The sequence below is a fragment of the Paroedura picta genome, chromosome 4, assembly GCF_049243985.1.
Source record: "Paroedura picta isolate Pp20150507F chromosome 4, Ppicta_v3.0, whole genome shotgun sequence".
NCBI classification, from domain to species: Eukaryota; Metazoa; Chordata; class Lepidosauria; order Squamata; family Gekkonidae; genus Paroedura; species Paroedura picta.
In genome coordinates, this window is record NC_135372.1 from 79215814 (window position 1) to 79232572 (window position 16759).

General features: G+C 39.6%; 2 long non-coding RNA genes across 2 annotated transcripts in view; one reads left to right on the top strand and one right to left on the bottom strand.

Moving 5' to 3' along the window:
• LOC143835628 (uncharacterized) overlaps positions 1-9267 on the bottom strand; it is a 38234-nt gene extending 28967 nt beyond the window's left edge. The window contains exons 1-2 of the long non-coding RNA XR_013230280.1: positions 9249-9267; positions 7285-7407 (exon numbers count right to left, since the gene is read on the bottom strand). This is a non-coding gene — a long non-coding RNA (uncharacterized LOC143835628). The remainder of the gene's footprint in view (positions 1-7284; positions 7408-9248) is intronic.
• On the top strand, positions 4160-16521 carry LOC143835627 (uncharacterized). Its single transcript, XR_013230279.1, has 4 exons — positions 4160-4287; positions 8058-8146; positions 8725-8918; positions 16462-16521. It is a non-coding gene; the product is annotated as an uncharacterized LOC143835627 (long non-coding RNA).
• Positions 16522-16759: the final 238 nt, after the last annotated feature.

The window sequence follows — 16759 nt, forward strand, 5'->3', positions numbered from 1 at the left end:
AGAGGAGATGAAATCTGAAAACAAAATCAAACATTGTTTCCTGGCACTGAAGCTTACCTATGGGGTGGTCTCTTCCATCAGCATGCCACATCTGTATGTGTTATATTGAACATGAGGAAGTGCAAATTGAAATGATTTTGGTTTCTTAGGCAGTTTCCAGAAACTACCCATGCAGGAAGCTTGATTTTGACATTAATACATAAAACAGATTTTGTGCCAGGAGCTATACTTAAATCATAGCGAGAAAAAAAACCATTCAGATTACCTGATCACAATCTGAAACAAATGTGATTTAAAAAGCAAACTGTTCTATAAAGATTAACATGTCTTATTCCCTTTTATTCAACTTCTTCACAGTATTAATAAAACCAGTCATAGTGGTTACGAAGGTTGGCACTTCAGGGTTTTTAAAATGGATATTAAGAACATTCATTTTTTCCCCAGTTCATTTTCCTTTTGGAAAGGGTTTAAAGGGTATGGAAAAATGACACACAAATAGAGACCTTTGGGGCAGAGAGCATAGGAAACAAAGAAGAATTAACTGCTTTAAAATGTAAAGTCACTTAGAAATTTAAAAAAAAAAATCCTGCTTGGCCTGGATATTTCCCCCAAAAAGTAATCCCCTCCCCTGGATGGAGTGCAGGTCATAACAGCTCACTCTGCCAGGAATCTGGGCGTGATCCTGGATGCTTCCCTTACAATGGAAACCCAGGTCAAAAAGGTAGTGTGGCAGCGTGGCTGGCATTTCACCACCTCTGCCAAGCCAAGCTACTAGCACCCTACTTGGCCCTGGAACACCCATGTGATTATCACCTCTAGACTGGACTTCTGTAACTCGCTCTACACAGGCCTACCTTTATCCTTGATCCAGAAACTACAACTGTTGCAGAACGACCAGGCTAATACACCATGGAGATCCCACATCCAGCCTGTACTCCCACAACTCGGCTGGCTCCCAGTTGAATTCCAGATTAAGTTTAAGGTTTTGCTAATCACCTTCAAGGCCATATGCAGTCTGGGCCCAGTGTACCTGAGAGACTGCCGCCCTGCCTATACCCCACAAAGAGCCTCATGCTCCGCCATCTCTAACTGGCTGCAGATCTCTGGCCCCAGAGAAGCACATCAGACCTCAACAAGAGCCAGAGGCTTCTCAATCCTGGTCCCCACCTGGTGAAACAAGCTCCCTGAAGAGATCAGGGCCCTGTCTGGACTCTCACAATTTTGCAGAGCCTGCAAGAGGGAGCTCCTCCACCAGGGATTTGCTTGAGGCTGACTGACCCCAAAACACCCACAGACACCCCCCTTCTATGACCAAAGAATCCAACCTACCCAAATCTGTGTTAATGTTCCTGTTAAAATATTGTTCTGGTTGGCATGTTATGTTATGATGGTTAAACTTGTTATATTTGTTACAATGTTCTATGAAGTTACCCTCTGATGTTACATGTAAAGCACCCAGATCTGTATGGAAGGGCAGTATAAAAATCGAAATAAATAAATAATTTCTAAGATTGACATTATATTTTGATTCTGCACACAATTTGAACTGATTGGCCCTCATTGGCAGAATGCAGTTTGAATTTATTGGCCCTCAGTGACAGAGTGGCCCTCATTGGCAGAGTGCTCTCTCCCTATTGGCAGCACATCCCCAGGGAGGCCAATCAGTTAGGGAGGGAGTTGTCTGCATGCAGTTTGAATTGATTGGCCCTCATTGGCAGAGTGCTCTCTCCCTATTAGTGCCACACCCCCAGGGAGGACCAGTCAGGTAGAAATGAGTTGTCTGCATGCCACTTGATCTTTATAATAGTTGGAGGAGGAGGAAGAGGAATAAGAGTTGGTTCTTCTATACTACTTTTCTCTAGGAGTCTCAAAGTGGCTTACATTTGCCTTCCCTTTCCTTTCCTTACAACAGGCACCCTGTGAAGTAGGTGGGGCTGAGAGAGTCCTGATATTACTGCTTGGTAAGAAAAGCTTTATTAGTGCTGTAGTGATCCCAAGGTCACCTAGCTGGTTGCATGTGGGGGAGCGTGAAATCAAACCTGGCTCACCAGATTACACTCCTAACCACTACACCAAGCTGGATCTCTTGCTTTTTATTGCAATGGATTATTGCAAGGGATGGCAGAGTGACCGTCATTGGCAGAGTGCTGAAATTTTAAAGAAAAACCTTTGCTATGCATTGCATAGCATTGTTTGCAAAAGCCAACATTACGGGCAAGTACTTATACCAGACATTGCTTTACCAACCAGGTGTATTAAGTGTATTATTTACCTTAGACATTAGTTTCTGGGAATGCTGGTGATGGATTGATGGATATAACTTTCTAAATATGGGAGTATAAAATGTTCATTTGGTTGTGTGAGAATGTACATGTTTAAAACTCTGCTAACTGCACTGCATGTTTGAATACACAAATGTTCTTCTGATGAATAAGCTTAAACTGCTCAGAAACAGCTGAATGATTGATGAAAAATTGGTGTTCTGTTTACAGATCATGAACAGAAAATGAGCAAAACCAGTAGGTGTTTGAATAGCCCTATATAGCACCCCAAATTCAGGTTGTGTTAACAGTACTTTAGCACTGACTACAAATTGAACTTTTGAACATTCAGCTATAGTTTACAGGAGCTTCCTGCTCATCAGTCTAGTCTCTTAATGTGGTGACCTCTGGAAAGGCAGCAAAAACTGTAATTATGGTTTGTTAAGTCAGACATTACACCAAAATATTTCAAACAATATGTAATTGGCAAACCCACCTCAAACCATATTTTCTGGTTCTGGTTTGCTGCCGCCCTGCCTATACCCCACAAAGAGCCTCATGCCCTAAACTTTCTCACCATCAGTTGGTGTCAGCCAAAGACATTCAGATGTTACCCTGCATTGCAATCTGCTACAATGGACATGAAGATGCTTTGTTTCTTCAGCCTTTAGCTCTCTTGTATTCTCCCTTCTTCCCCTTGTCCCGAGGAGTATGACTATGAATTCCTGCTATAAACATAACTTTGGTTTACAGAGGCTGATTCCAAACTAGCAGTGCCACTCCAGGCTGCTGTCAGTGCGTTGTTGCAGAGCTACATGCTCTGTAGCTTACTGTGTCCCCAAGGGGAGACACATTTCAGCACCAGATCTTGTCCAAACATAGAATCATAGAGTTGGAAGGGGCCATACAGGCCATCTAGTCCAGCCCCCTGCTCAACACAGGATCAGTCCAAAGACATTCTAGGGTTTCTCGATAACCCTAGACGGAGTTTCCAAATGGGTGGGAGTTAAGTAATTTTTTATTATATTTTTATAATAATAATTAAACATTTATTAGATGATATGAATATATATATTCATGTTGATCCATCCCCCTCCCAAAATGGCCAATGATGGACCTAGAGGGGATGGGAAGGGGAGGAGCCCATGGTGGGTACGAACACAGCTCTGTTTCCTAAGCATATTCTGCATGATCACACCACTTCTAGGATTTTTCAAAGCTTGAAGAATGTTTCAGGGATTTCTCAATAGTAAAAAGGTTGATAAAGGCTCACCTACGCCTTGGTTGTGTGATTCTAGGGCAAGTCCACAAACTGCCAATTTGCAGACACTATTAAATATGGGGGAATGTCTCTAAATGATAAATGTGATCAGTGCAAAGTGACTGGTGCCACTTAACCAAACTGGGTTTCTGCATTCAGACAGATTCAAGTGGGTAGCCATATTGGAGCACAACAAAACAAAATTAGAGTCCAGTGGCACCTTTAAGACCAACTCTTCCTCAGTCTGAGGAAGAGTGCTTGCACTCGAAAGCTCACGCCTTGAATAAATCTCTGTTGGTCTTAAAGGTGCCACTGGACTCTGATTTTGTTTTGTTGTGCATTCAGGGAACAAATCACAGGGAGCAGTAAGCAATACAGATATGCATAATAGTTTAACAGCCATCACCTAACCACAGTTTTGGGGGGACATCCTAAACTGGAGTTTAATCACATAATGCCTTTTTTAAACTGTGGTCTTTTGTGACATCTAAATGAAGCCACTTACTGACTGAGTGCTAGTACAGATCAGTTGTCACAGACTGTACTGCTGTGCATCAGCTGTCAAATGGTTACTGCTACTGAATGGCAGCTGTCAAAGAAAGAAAGAAAGAAAGAAAGAAAGAAAGAAAGAAAGAAAGAAAGAAAGAAAGAAAGAAAGAAAGAAAGAAAGAAAGAAAGAAAGAAAGAAAGGAAATGCTTGAGCTTAAAGTCTAAGGTCTAAAAGAGAAGTGATACAGGTCAATTATTTCTGTCAGTCCATCAAAGGTAAATTCTGTACATGCTTAGCTGCAATTTGAATCAAGGCTATGCAGTGAAGGCAGATTAGATGTAATTTTTCATGTACTTAGAATCATAGAATCATAGAGTTGGATTTAACATAAAAATGGGGAAAAGGTTCTGTTAAGAATAGATCTATTAAAAAGTATTAATTATGGAGGAGGAAGTGAAACCAAATAGTGTTTGAAGGGCTAGATCTTTTCTACCTTTCCTTCATGGCCTTGAAAATTCAAAGTATATAACCTATATAGGTTATTTTTTTCTATGTGTAAAATGTTCAATTAAAAATTGTGTGGAGAATCATTCAGTTTAAACCTGATTTCAATTTTAATTTGCATTGAAACTTGAGTCATTCCTTATCATTCCCAGTGCTAAGGACAGAGCATTGACTGTGTATGTGTGGGTAGGGGCAACTACTAAGGAAACAGACTTGCATAGCTTTATAGTGAAATAAAAACAATCATAGCAAGAATGGAAAACTTTCAAAGATCGTGAGGAAACTGCATTTCAAAGGGCAGGGAAAGGTTCTTTGTCAAATGAGGCAATGTAGTGAACAGAAAGCTAAGATTTTATATATATTGGATTTTAAACTCTGAATGCTACATATCTTAGTGTAGCCTTTTCAGAAACAGACAAATCGAGCCTAAAAATTTCAAGCCTTTGTGATTGTCTTGAAGGTATTTAAAAGATATTGAAGACATCATTTCTAACAAGCCTGGATAATAGTTCTCTCCAGCTTTATATGGATTGATATTTCCCTACTCTGGCCTTACCTTCTATTTTAAAAAAATAAGACAAGTTTGCAAAATGTAGTGTCATATGGGCTCCACAAGACACATGATTCCTGAGATCCTGTGAGAGAATTCAGAGATGTTTACTGAGCTGAGACCCCCATTTGAGGTTTTCTAAAAAAGTAAGACAAAAGGAGTTGCCTGTGTTTGGGATCCCGTGACTCTGTTCCATTACTGGATACTCCTCCAGTATGAGGAGCCTTGCACTATGTCACTGGAAGGTTTCTTGCCCTGTAGAAAAGTATTAACATTGGTGGAATAGAGTCACAAAACCTAACCCTATTTAAAAGTTAAATTTGGGAGAAATGAGTGACCAACAGCTGGCAGCTCCCACATGAGTGTCTTAGACGTTTATGGGGGCATCTGGGAAGCACTCGAGCAAAGACCATTTTTTCCACTGCCACCGCTTCAAGGAGTGCTGTTCATTGTATCCCCCTCTGGCCACCTAGAACAGCTGCTCTGATCTATAACATGCAGATGTGACAGTAGTGGGAAGGTGTTGCCTTTTTGCTTCCATCACTGCTGTCACATAGCTTTTACCCATGGCCTATTCTTGCATTGTTGCTCTACCTGGCTTCTGACACTTAAGAGAGGTTCATTGAGAATGATTGTGTTAACTGCCCAGGTCATTTCTTCATTCCAGAGGTCATCCAGGGCATTGACAGGAGTATCAACCATATCAACAGGAATATCCCCTAGAACCATCAGAAAGTCATTTGGATCTGTCTGAGGGAGGTCATTTTAATACATCCCACACCCCTGCAGAATCTTGGTATCCCTGTAATAGTCATCTATCCTTGATAAAGGAGTCCTCATCAGTTCCTCAGATCACATTCCTCCTAATTAAAAGGAGGATTTCATAATTATTTGGAGTTCAGTTAGTTTCCAAAAACAGTTCCATGGGAAGTTTAATTACAGTTATGCCATTTGGGGGGTGACTTAAAAGAATAAAAATTCAAATTATAATTTTCAGACCTGAAAAAGACTGATCAAGAATATTTTTAGAATGACTTATTTATTAAGACATCCAATTTTGTATGTTTAACTTCACAGAAATTAATATGATATTTTTGTTATTACATAATCTCTCTCTCGCTTCAAAATATTAGAGGATTTGTTTAAATGCTAAATGTTAACCTTCCAATTGAATTTGATTTTTTTAAATATGTATTTAAAAATTTTGTATTTAAATATGTATTTAAAAATTTTGTATTTTTAAAAATACAAAAGATGGTTTGGACTAACTGTGTTGAGGTGAACATGCCATACCTACACAGCTATGGGAGAGAATCCGTGAGGATTATATTGTTTAAGTCATGTAGATATATAGTCATGGACCTATTGATTCCTGTTCTGGTAATCTGGTTCTTGTTGTTAGATGGGAAGTTGTGTCCGACCCATCGCGACCCCATGGACAACGATCCTCCAGGCCTTCCTGTCCTCTGCCATTCCCGGAGTCCATTTAAGTTTGCACCTACTGCTTCAGTGACTCCATCCAGCCACCTCATTCTCTGTCATCCCCTTCTTCTTTTGCCCTTGATCGCTCCCAGCATTAGGCTCTTCTCCAGGGAGTCCTTCCTTCTCATAAGGTGCCCAAAGTATTTGAGTTTCATCTTCAGGATCTGGCCTCCTAAGGAGCAGGCAGGACTGACTGGTTTGTTCGCCTTGCAGTCCAAGGGACTCACAAGAGTCTTCTCCAGCACCAGAGTTCAAAAGCCTCAATTCTTTGACGCTTGGCCTTCCTTATGGTCCAACTTTCCCAGCCATACATTGCAACTGGGAATACCATAGCCTTGACTAGACGCACTTTCGTTGGCAGGGTGATGTCTCTGCTTTTTAGGATGCTGTCTAGATTTGCCATCGCTTTCCTCCCCAGGAGTAAGCGTCTTTTAATTTCTTTGCTGCAGTCCCCATCTGCGGTGATCTTGGAGCCCATGAAAATAAAATCTGTCACTATCTCCATTTCTTCCCCATCTATTTTGCCAGGAATTGAGTGGGCCAGATGCCATGATCTTTGTTTTCTTGATGTTGAGTTTCAAGCCAATCTGGTTCTATCTGGCTACAAACCCATCAGGAGCCAATTTACAGAACTTGTTCCCTTTCATAAATCTGTACCATTTTCATTCTATAGTTCATAGCCTATCCGCTTTCTGCTAATCTTTATTTGCAGACCCAGGAACATTACAGCACTTACCAGGAAGCACTAGTTCACAAGTTGTGTCTCCATGCAAATGTTTCTCATCTACAAGTTCAGCAGCAGCAGCAGTAGCCCCACATGTTCTCCTGAGGTGTACATGCAATTCATTGTGGCTGACAGCTGTCATGAAAGAAACTTTGTGTTACCACTCACAATGTACCACTTCACTGTACAATGAATAAAGAAGAACCCTATTTACTCCTAGACACTTTATTATGAGAGATCTGTCGATTTAGCTTCAACCTACATCAGCCACATACCAGCAAGAGTTTGTTGCAGCCCACTTACAGGAATGGAATGTGTCTAATTTAAATCTTACCAACTGCAGTGGAATTTATGTGGCAACACACTTTTCTCACATTATGCCTGTTCTATTTATATACACACATGGATAGTCCAAGGTGGTTACACCTCAGTTTTCCATGTTCCATAAACATTCCTGATTAGTCCAGAGGAAGTTGGGCGTAGTTTGGCATGATTTTTTTAAGCCAACATATCCGATGGCTGGGAAGATTCCTTCTGCCATTTCCATTACTGAGAAAACATACGAGCAAGGAAGTAATATTTATAAAAAGTGAGGAAAACAGTTTCCTTCTTAGGCAGGAAATGGCATTTATTCTTAGGATCAGCCTTTAAGAAGTTGAAGGAGAAATTAAATAAAACTCTGATGGCCTGTATTCAATTTATTCCTGAAGATTTATCCCTTAGAGATCAAACAAACATGATTGTGAGAGCTATAAAACAGTAAAATGGGCATTTGTTGTTTACAGGACCACAGGGAGTACTACAGAAGTACCCGTTACATGTGAGGTCAGCAAACAGCATCAGGGAATGAAATAAAACCATCCAAAACTATCAGGTATGAAAAGGAGATATCATTAGACTGGAGATTAATGTGAATTTGTCATCCCTGCTCATTTGGCTGGAAAATCCCCATTTTTATTATGCTACTTCCTTATAAGGGTCAGACCCATAATTCTTTATTGAAACTGACCCAGTATTTGAGGTAGGGTGACCAGCTCTAGTTACAAAATACCTGCTGATTTGTGGGGTGGAGCCTGGGGAAGGCAGGGTTCCAGGATGGGAAGGACTTCAGCCAGCTATAATGCTATGGAGTCCATCCTCCAAAGCAGCCATTTTCTTCAGCCGAATGGATCTTGGTTGTCTGGAGATCAAGTGTAATAGTGGGATCTCTAGATGCTGGCTGAGGGTTGGCAACCCTGCTCTAACCCTGCTCTAAACACCTTCTGTTTTGGATAGGGTTGTTCTCTCCTTCAAAGGGCAGGTTCACAATCTGAGACTGCTCTTGGAGCCAGGCCTCCAGGCCTGCAAGCTACAATCCCGTTTACAATAAGGAAAAAATGGGATATACAGTAGACCATGCCTGAGGATATTTATATATAGTTATTTCCTTGTATCTATGTATCTGTCATACAGATCTTGTGAGATTTGCTGGATGAAATCAGAAGCTGTGTTTGAACAGCAATCTCAAGCAACTTGCCTTCCTGCTGAGCCTCCTAGGTTTATAATACCAAGCACTACAAGCCCTGGAGGAATGGGCAAAGCAAAACAAAATCAGTAGAACAAGAGCTACTACTTCTTATGATAGGATTTCCAGGACCAAAACACATGTAAGTAAGTACTAAAATCGCTCACTGGCTCACACACACACACACACACACACACAGAGACGGAGAGAGACAGAGATAGAATCCATGCTATCATATCTGGTAGTGGCTATAGATACAAATAAGGCAGCCAGAAATGTAAGGGAATAAAAGAAAGAGAATAACAATAAAACAATAAAACTAATCCTCCAGTTTCTCAAATCAGACAAGACCTGTCTGCAATCAGGCACCCATATAGTAAACTAGGGGTGCAGATGAACAAAATCATGATAAAATTATTTCAATATTGCCACCAGGCAATTCCTCATCCAACAAATGTAGTGAATTACTTACCTTTTGCAGATGCCATACTTTAGGCGTTTTCTACGATGTTGCAAACATCCAGCATCCCAGCAGGAAACCGGCAGCTACATCCTCCATTTTGAAGCAGTAGCAGGTGAATCACATAAAGTGGAGCATGAGTTGGAGGAGAGCTCCCAGCAAGCAACACACCAAGGAATTGTGCAAACATAGTTCTATCTCTGCCTCCAGTGCCCACCCCTGCCTCCCTCTCCCTTCTCCCAGGGATGGGGTTTCTGTTTTATTTTTAAAACAAAGTGCATGGAGCAATGAGTATGCATTTAAACAGCCAGGCAAAGCAAAAAAACAAAACCCAACATTTCCCATTCAACACACGAAGCATGCCTCTCTCCCCCCCCCCCCCAATTTGGGAACAAGATCAATTTGTAAAGGCTACAAGGCTCATGAATACAAAATGGGTGGCATTAAAAAGAAGCACTATGCATCTTTGGTTATATGCACAGGTGTCTAAACGGATAAGTTTGAATTTAAAAAAATTAGCTTCCTTTGTGGTCCCTTTAAAACACAGAAAAAGGTGATTGGTTGACATTCCTGACTGACAGGTGGATGAGAAGCATGTGTAGCTTAGCTCTCTTCCACCATTACAGACAGGTGTGTAGAGTGCCAAGAAGCGAGAGAAGGCGACAAAGGGAAGCGAGAGAGCCAGGAGATGAGGAATGGTGGGTGGTGCATTATTTTTTAGCATTATACCATTCTGCTGGCATAACGTTATTTTTTTTCAATGAGCGGAATTGGCCAGAAACTGAGCTTACTGCAACTAAATTTTCAGCAAGTGTTCATAACCCTATGGATTTATTGCACAAAGAAGTTGAAAGTTTTCACCAAGGTGGTGCTCAATGGGAACTAGGAGTTGTACAATGGGGGAAGAATGGTTAAACCACCTAGCTGCTTTGAATACTAGTGTGAATTTGCAAGAGAAATTGAGGGAAGAGGGACTCCATCTCGATCATCTTATGATAAAAGGAAGCAACTGTTTCATATCATCCAACATTTACCATCATACTGATTAGACATTCTGCTAATCCCTTTAGGGGTTACATACCATCTATTAAACATTTTGTACCAGTTCTTCCTCAATATTTAATTAGCTTGACATTTTTCTTTCATAATTGTTCCCAGTCCTCTATAGATGGGTTATGGTTAAAGCTTTGCATCCACAACCATACAATTTATAATCTGTTCACTGTCTCAAATATTAGTAATACCTTGCTTTTTATTTATCTAATTAATTGATTGATTGATTGATTGATTGTTTAAATTTATAGACTGCCACTCTTGGCCCAGCTGGCTCATGGTAGTTTACATTAAATATAAAATTATTAAAAACCCAATATTATAAAGCAATTTACACACAATTGATATAATTAGATGGTGGCAATGCTATTTGTTTGTTTGTTTGTTTAGTTCTATAAACCACCCTCCCTCATGGCTCAAGGCGGTTTACATTGGAACTATCTCAGTATCATATAATGCAACATCTTGGCTTGAATGCATAACATTTTTTAAACAGTAAGTAAACAATAAGAATTTGAACAAACTTGCAAGGTACTGTGATATGAAACAACTAGGGGCCAAGTTTGTTGCATTCAGGAATACAATGGGTACTAGATTGGGGGGGGTCAGGGTGGAAGAACTCTGCAGATGGCCTCTCCCTCCCCCCAGAACCTGGAATAATAAGGGAGATAAGGAACAGTCTTGCCTAGTCCCCTTGGTTATTTGTATTTTTTTTTCCTGTGACCATTCCATTAACTAAAATTCTAGCCTCCTGAGTAAATTTGTTGGATAATTTTTTTAAAGTTCTCTACAGTCCATTTGTAGTGTCACTAGCAAAAAATTCCAGTGAACATTATCAAAAGCTTTTTCAGCATCTAAAAAATAAAGGCCATCTGTTGTTTTGTCTTTTGAGAAAAGTTCATTGCATTCAATGCAATCTGAATATTAGTTTTCATTTCTCTGTTAGGCATAAAACCAGTCTGGTCCTCATGTACCACATCGGTAATACATTCCACCAAAATCATCACAATTATTTTATAGTCCACATTCAATTAAGAAATGGGCCTATAAGATTGTGGAATTCAGGGATTGAAATCTTTTTTATGAATCATGTTTTTAAAAACTTGTTCCCAAGTTTGAGGGAACACTCTATCTTGTCTCTCCACTATTTCATTAATTAGCCACTGAAGTGGGGACATAACAATGTGTATTTTAATTAAAATTTGCAACCATTCCCTCTGGTCCAGGAGCTTTTCTGATTTTCATTGCTGAGATTTGTCATTTATCTCTTAAATAGATACCTTCTGATTTAATGTACACTGATGTGATGAAAACCTTTTCAAAGGAATATCTTTTAAATAATAAAAAATGGAACCCAAGGCTTTGTCTTTATCTTCTGATCAATACAGCTTTTGAAAATAAAGTAAAAAAAATCTCTGAATCTCCTTTTCCGTATGATACTCCATGTCTTCTACATTCATCTTGGAAATTGTTTTCTATGGATTTCTTTCCAAAATCTACAGGCTAGCCATTTTCCTGGTTTATCTGCAAACACAAAGTTTTTTTGTTTTTAAAAATCTGTTTTTTCTTTATTTCTTCTTGTCTAAAAAATCTTGATCTTAAAGACTTAATTTGTTTCCAAATTTACTTAGTTTGGTTCTTTTGATGCTGGTCCTCCAAATTTTGTAATTGTTCCAAAATAAACTTTAATCCTTGTCTTTTTTTCCATATGAAGCTGAATTAGTTTCCCTCTTTTATAAAAGCTTTACTTGCTTCCCATTTGTCTTATAGAACTCTTGCACTTCTGCTTGACATTTTTCCAATCATTGTCATAAAGAATATAATAATTCATTCTTCATCTTCTTTGACAAGTTTTTCTATAATTCAATATTACTTCAAGAGGGTTATGGTCTGCATATACATTGGGTAAAATTTCTGTCCTCTCCACAAAAATTCTTATTCTTGAATAATTCTTGAATTCTTGAATAAGAATTATGCTGTTCTGAGAAGAAGATAGTTCCCAAACTGCTTGATTTAAAAAGCAAAGCTTAAAGGGACTTTAAATATCTTCAAACTAGCATCAGCTACATGTGAAGAAAAAAAGTTCGCCTCTAAAGCCACTTTAATCTCAAGCTGCAGAGGATGAAACACCAGATGCTTGCGTTTCTTCTCTTTCTTCCCTCATAGCCAGCATTATGATTCTGATTAGGCTCCTCAGTCTTCTCAGTCTCTATGGTCTTCCAATCCTGTTTACCAATCTCACAAGAAGGTATAATCAGCATTAAGAATCTTCAGGAAAAACAGAGACCTGCCAGATCGAGCTGGAGCCCCTGGTACTCAGAGAGTTGCTGGGGGAGGTTGTGTGGAGGTTAGTACACACATCCCTCCTACCTACAGAAACCAAATCCTGGGTCTGTCTTAGTCCAGTGTAGAGACTATCCTTGCAGACTTCTGTTCAGACCACCATCTTGGTCCTGCCTCTATACTTTTCCTTATTGAATTACATCTTGTTCTTATTTGCTCACTTTTCCTGTGTGTTCAGATCTGTTGAATCCTGTATATTCTGGGGATGTTGCTACTCCTCCCAATCATGGGTTTTTGGTGGGGTTGAGGTACATTGGACACAACCCCCCCCCAGTATTTAAGATATTTTAGAATTCCAAATAGGGGTATGAGGTTTGGGTTTGGATTTCTTTTCATGTTTCTGAATTTTTTTCTGATTCATTATTTACTATGGGGAAATTTTCTGAATGGCTGATAAAAAAGTTGATGATGTTGATGCTAGCCATTCAGTTGAGTCCACCTTTTAGTGAACCCATGGCTCAAATATTGCCACAATTTTCAATCTTGCACCACTTTTGAAAGTTGTGTAATGTTCTGTCCAGTATCCATTTTGACCTAACTACCACATTCCTTGTCAGCCTGGTTGCTTTTTCCACTGACCATTCCAAGCATAATTGCTTTCTCCATTGAATTGGACTGTATGATATGGCCAATTAAGTGAGCCAGAGTAAACTGCAATGGAGCTGCTGGTACTTGTCATTTAAATAATCCTCAGGTTTCAAGTTCATTTTACCAAGGTGTCCAATTCTATGGGCTCCTGGACAGAATGTCCCCTAGGGGAGGGGACAACCTTGCAAACTGCTTCCGGGGCAAAAAGCCATGCCTGCAAGTAGCAATCAATGAGAACCAACAGCAGGTCCAACAGAACCAGTGCAGAACCCAATAATCATAGCAGAATCACAAGCTAATGCAGCAAGCAAAACAGAACCATAATCAAACCACAAAATCTCTACAGAATAAATTCAAGGGGAGGGGCATTTATGCATGACCAGTAGTAAATTGTGTGTAATTTGCTTTATGATATTGGGATTCAGATTTCCAGCTGAAACCAATGTCACTGTGGTAGGGCAAACTCAACAGGACTAATATAAATCCAGAGAAATGTGAACAGAAGTAATGTGAATGCACAAAAACTCTGCAGTGGAAACTGAAAGTTGAGGGTACTTTTGCAAGTCCATGTTAATGTACAGGTGCACAGCAGAATCCGGGACCACTGTGGCAGTGCAAGCTCAATAGGACTTAATGTAAAACTGGAGAATCACAGGAGAAGAAATCCAAGGCTTGCAAAGAAACAGAAGGAATAAAAATTAAACCAGCAGAACTGCTCAATTCCTACTTCTCCTCAGTCTCCTCTTGTGAGGGAAATCCTGCTTATTGTGGAAAAATCATATCACATGATGAGGGATGGGAACTGCAGCCTAGGTCCACTATAGGGATGGTCCATAAATACCTAGTTTCTTTTAAGGAAAGTGTCCTCTGGGCCAGATGAATTACATCTGAGGGTACTAAGAGAACTTGCAGATGTGATTTCCAAACCTCTGTCCATTATTCTTGACAATTCTTGGAGAACGGGTGAAGTTCACAACACTTCACCTGTTCTTCAAGGATTGTCAAAAATAATGGACAGAGTTTCAAAAATTACATTCTCAAGTTCTTTTTGCAAAGGAAGGCTGTTATTTTTGGCACTCTAGCCTATGTATTCTAACTGTATTCTTCCTGAGAAATTATAAATCAGTATGAAATCCAGTCTAGTTGTTTCCATAATCAGTCAATCTCTACATTCAAATACTAATTTGAAAACAATTTGCATTTTGAATCCTATGAATGGTGTCAATTTTGAGGGCCTCAGTATAGAACATGTAACGTGGCAAAGTTAATGAGAACCACAGCATCTGAGCTTTCATTTTCCTGCATGTTTGAAATTTCAGTCTTTAGGACACATTAATGAATAACAGATATGCACAGTTAATTGGCTTGGAAGCAGCAGGCTTCTCAAAATAAAATAGAAAACAATAATTTGGCTCAAATATGTGTAGAAACATGAGGTAGAATTGTTTTCATAATTACCAATTCCTAGGCTTTATTTTGCATTTATTACAGAATTACAAATATCTTTGAAAACAATGGAAAGTTAGATTTATGGATATATCATTTATCTGTCAATATTTTTTTATTTCTGGAGTTTGGTGTTTTCTCTGAAGCCTCCGCTATCAGTTCAGTTTGCCAATATAAATAAATAAATATTTTATTTCTATACCATCCCATACACTCAGTTCAGGGTGGTTAGCACAGTGTAAAACCATCTGAACCTCTTAATAAAATGGTAAGAGGGTTCTGATAGGAGTTGGGACTTGTCACCTAATCTCCAATCAGGCAGGCTGTCCCAGCTGTTCCATCCGTCCAGTGAATGGCCAATCAGGAGGGATACCCAACCTTGGCCGTGTCCCCCTCCAGCTTCTTCCATATGGAAGAAGTGCTAGCCACCAGTAAGGTAGGCAGGCAGATGGAGCTGGGGGGTGGGGGGGAGGGAGAAGGGAGAGAGCCCCCACGAGCACTCCTGTCAGCTCCAGGCGTGGCTTTGGCAAGGCTGCCCGGGGCGATGTGGGGATCAAAAGTGATCAATTGGCATATGAAATCATACCAGACAGACCATTCTCCAGCTTCATTTTGCATCAGCTAAATTATTTTGTAAGGGCAGCTCTATGTAAAATGTCTGACAAAAATCCACTTTAGTGTTTTTTTGCAAAATGCTACCTGCTTTCACCCTTATTTTGATTGTGCTCCTTAATCTTACCATTCTGTGCCCATGACCACCTCCCTCCTTCCCCTCAAATTGTCCTGAATACAATTTAAAAAAACCTGGATTATAATGTTATAACTCTGGATTATAATGTGCAAGACTGCAAGATTCTTTTTTAAAAAAAAACTTTGAAACAGATTAGTAACGTGATCACCCTTTTAAAAAACAGGCAGATATTTTGGAATGGAAGGGGGGGACAACAATGAGGAAAGGGGTGTGCCCAAATGACTCAAAATGGCAGGCACAGGGTAAAACCTGATTGCATGAGTTTCAGCATTTGGCAGCCCTGAATTAGATTCTGTTAAACCTGGCTTGGAAATATGAAATCTGTTTTTCTGGGGGTTCCTTTGCTGCAGGGCAAGTTAGGAGGTAATTTGGGACTGTGCCTGAAGAAGCAAATTTTAGTGCAGAAATGGACAAAAAAGATGACCCTTTAAAAATGCAAATCTGAACGATATCACTTGTGTTGAAACAGTTTCAGACCCAGAGCTCCAGTGATCTAATAGTCTAACATGAATGTTAAACAATACAGCTGAAATACAAATCCCTAAATATCACCACAGTTAATGAGACAAAAAAAAAACAAAACAAAAAAACAAACCGAACCACACTAAAACCATTAGAAAACGCTTAATGAAAATAAAGCAACAGTCATTCAAAAGAATTGGCTTGCTTTTGCCTATATTAATAAAAAATAACCCTGGATGTTTCTTACAGAAGGAATCTGGAAGCAAAAACATAGGTCAGAAGCAGTACAACCAGGCTGCAGACAATGGGCAAAGAACCAGGAAAAATATTATTAACAATGAAGGTATTAAGAAAAGCAGGAGACAACCTTGCAGTTTCCAATTGTGCTAAATGAGTTTTTAGCTAAACAATGATGGGGTTGGGGGTTGCTTGGTTGGGCTGCAGTAAGCTTTGTTAATAGAATTTTGCCATTCATTGACTTGGGTACTGCAGCTTCCCCCCAAAGTACATTCTTTTACAAAACTCAAAGAATACTTTGTTCTCTTGTTTTAATGTTATTTTCATATGTCTCTGAATTTTCAGGGAATGGACTTGTGAGGAGGAAGGGACAGAGGATATGAACTCCCAAAAGGAAAAGAAGTGTTGTGCATCACAAGTGCAATGGTAATATTTCCCAAGCCAATAGAAAACTGCCAGTGTCAGGGAGGAGAAGGAGGTGTAAATCTTCCTAAGCTGATTAATTACAATGGAAGATGCTGTTTCTCTGCCTTGAATACTAGTATCTGACAGGTAATGCCTACAATGAAGAAATTTATTTGGAATCCAGGCAAGATGGAGGTAATGCTGACTGGGAAGCCTATGGTCTTGAATGACATAGTGC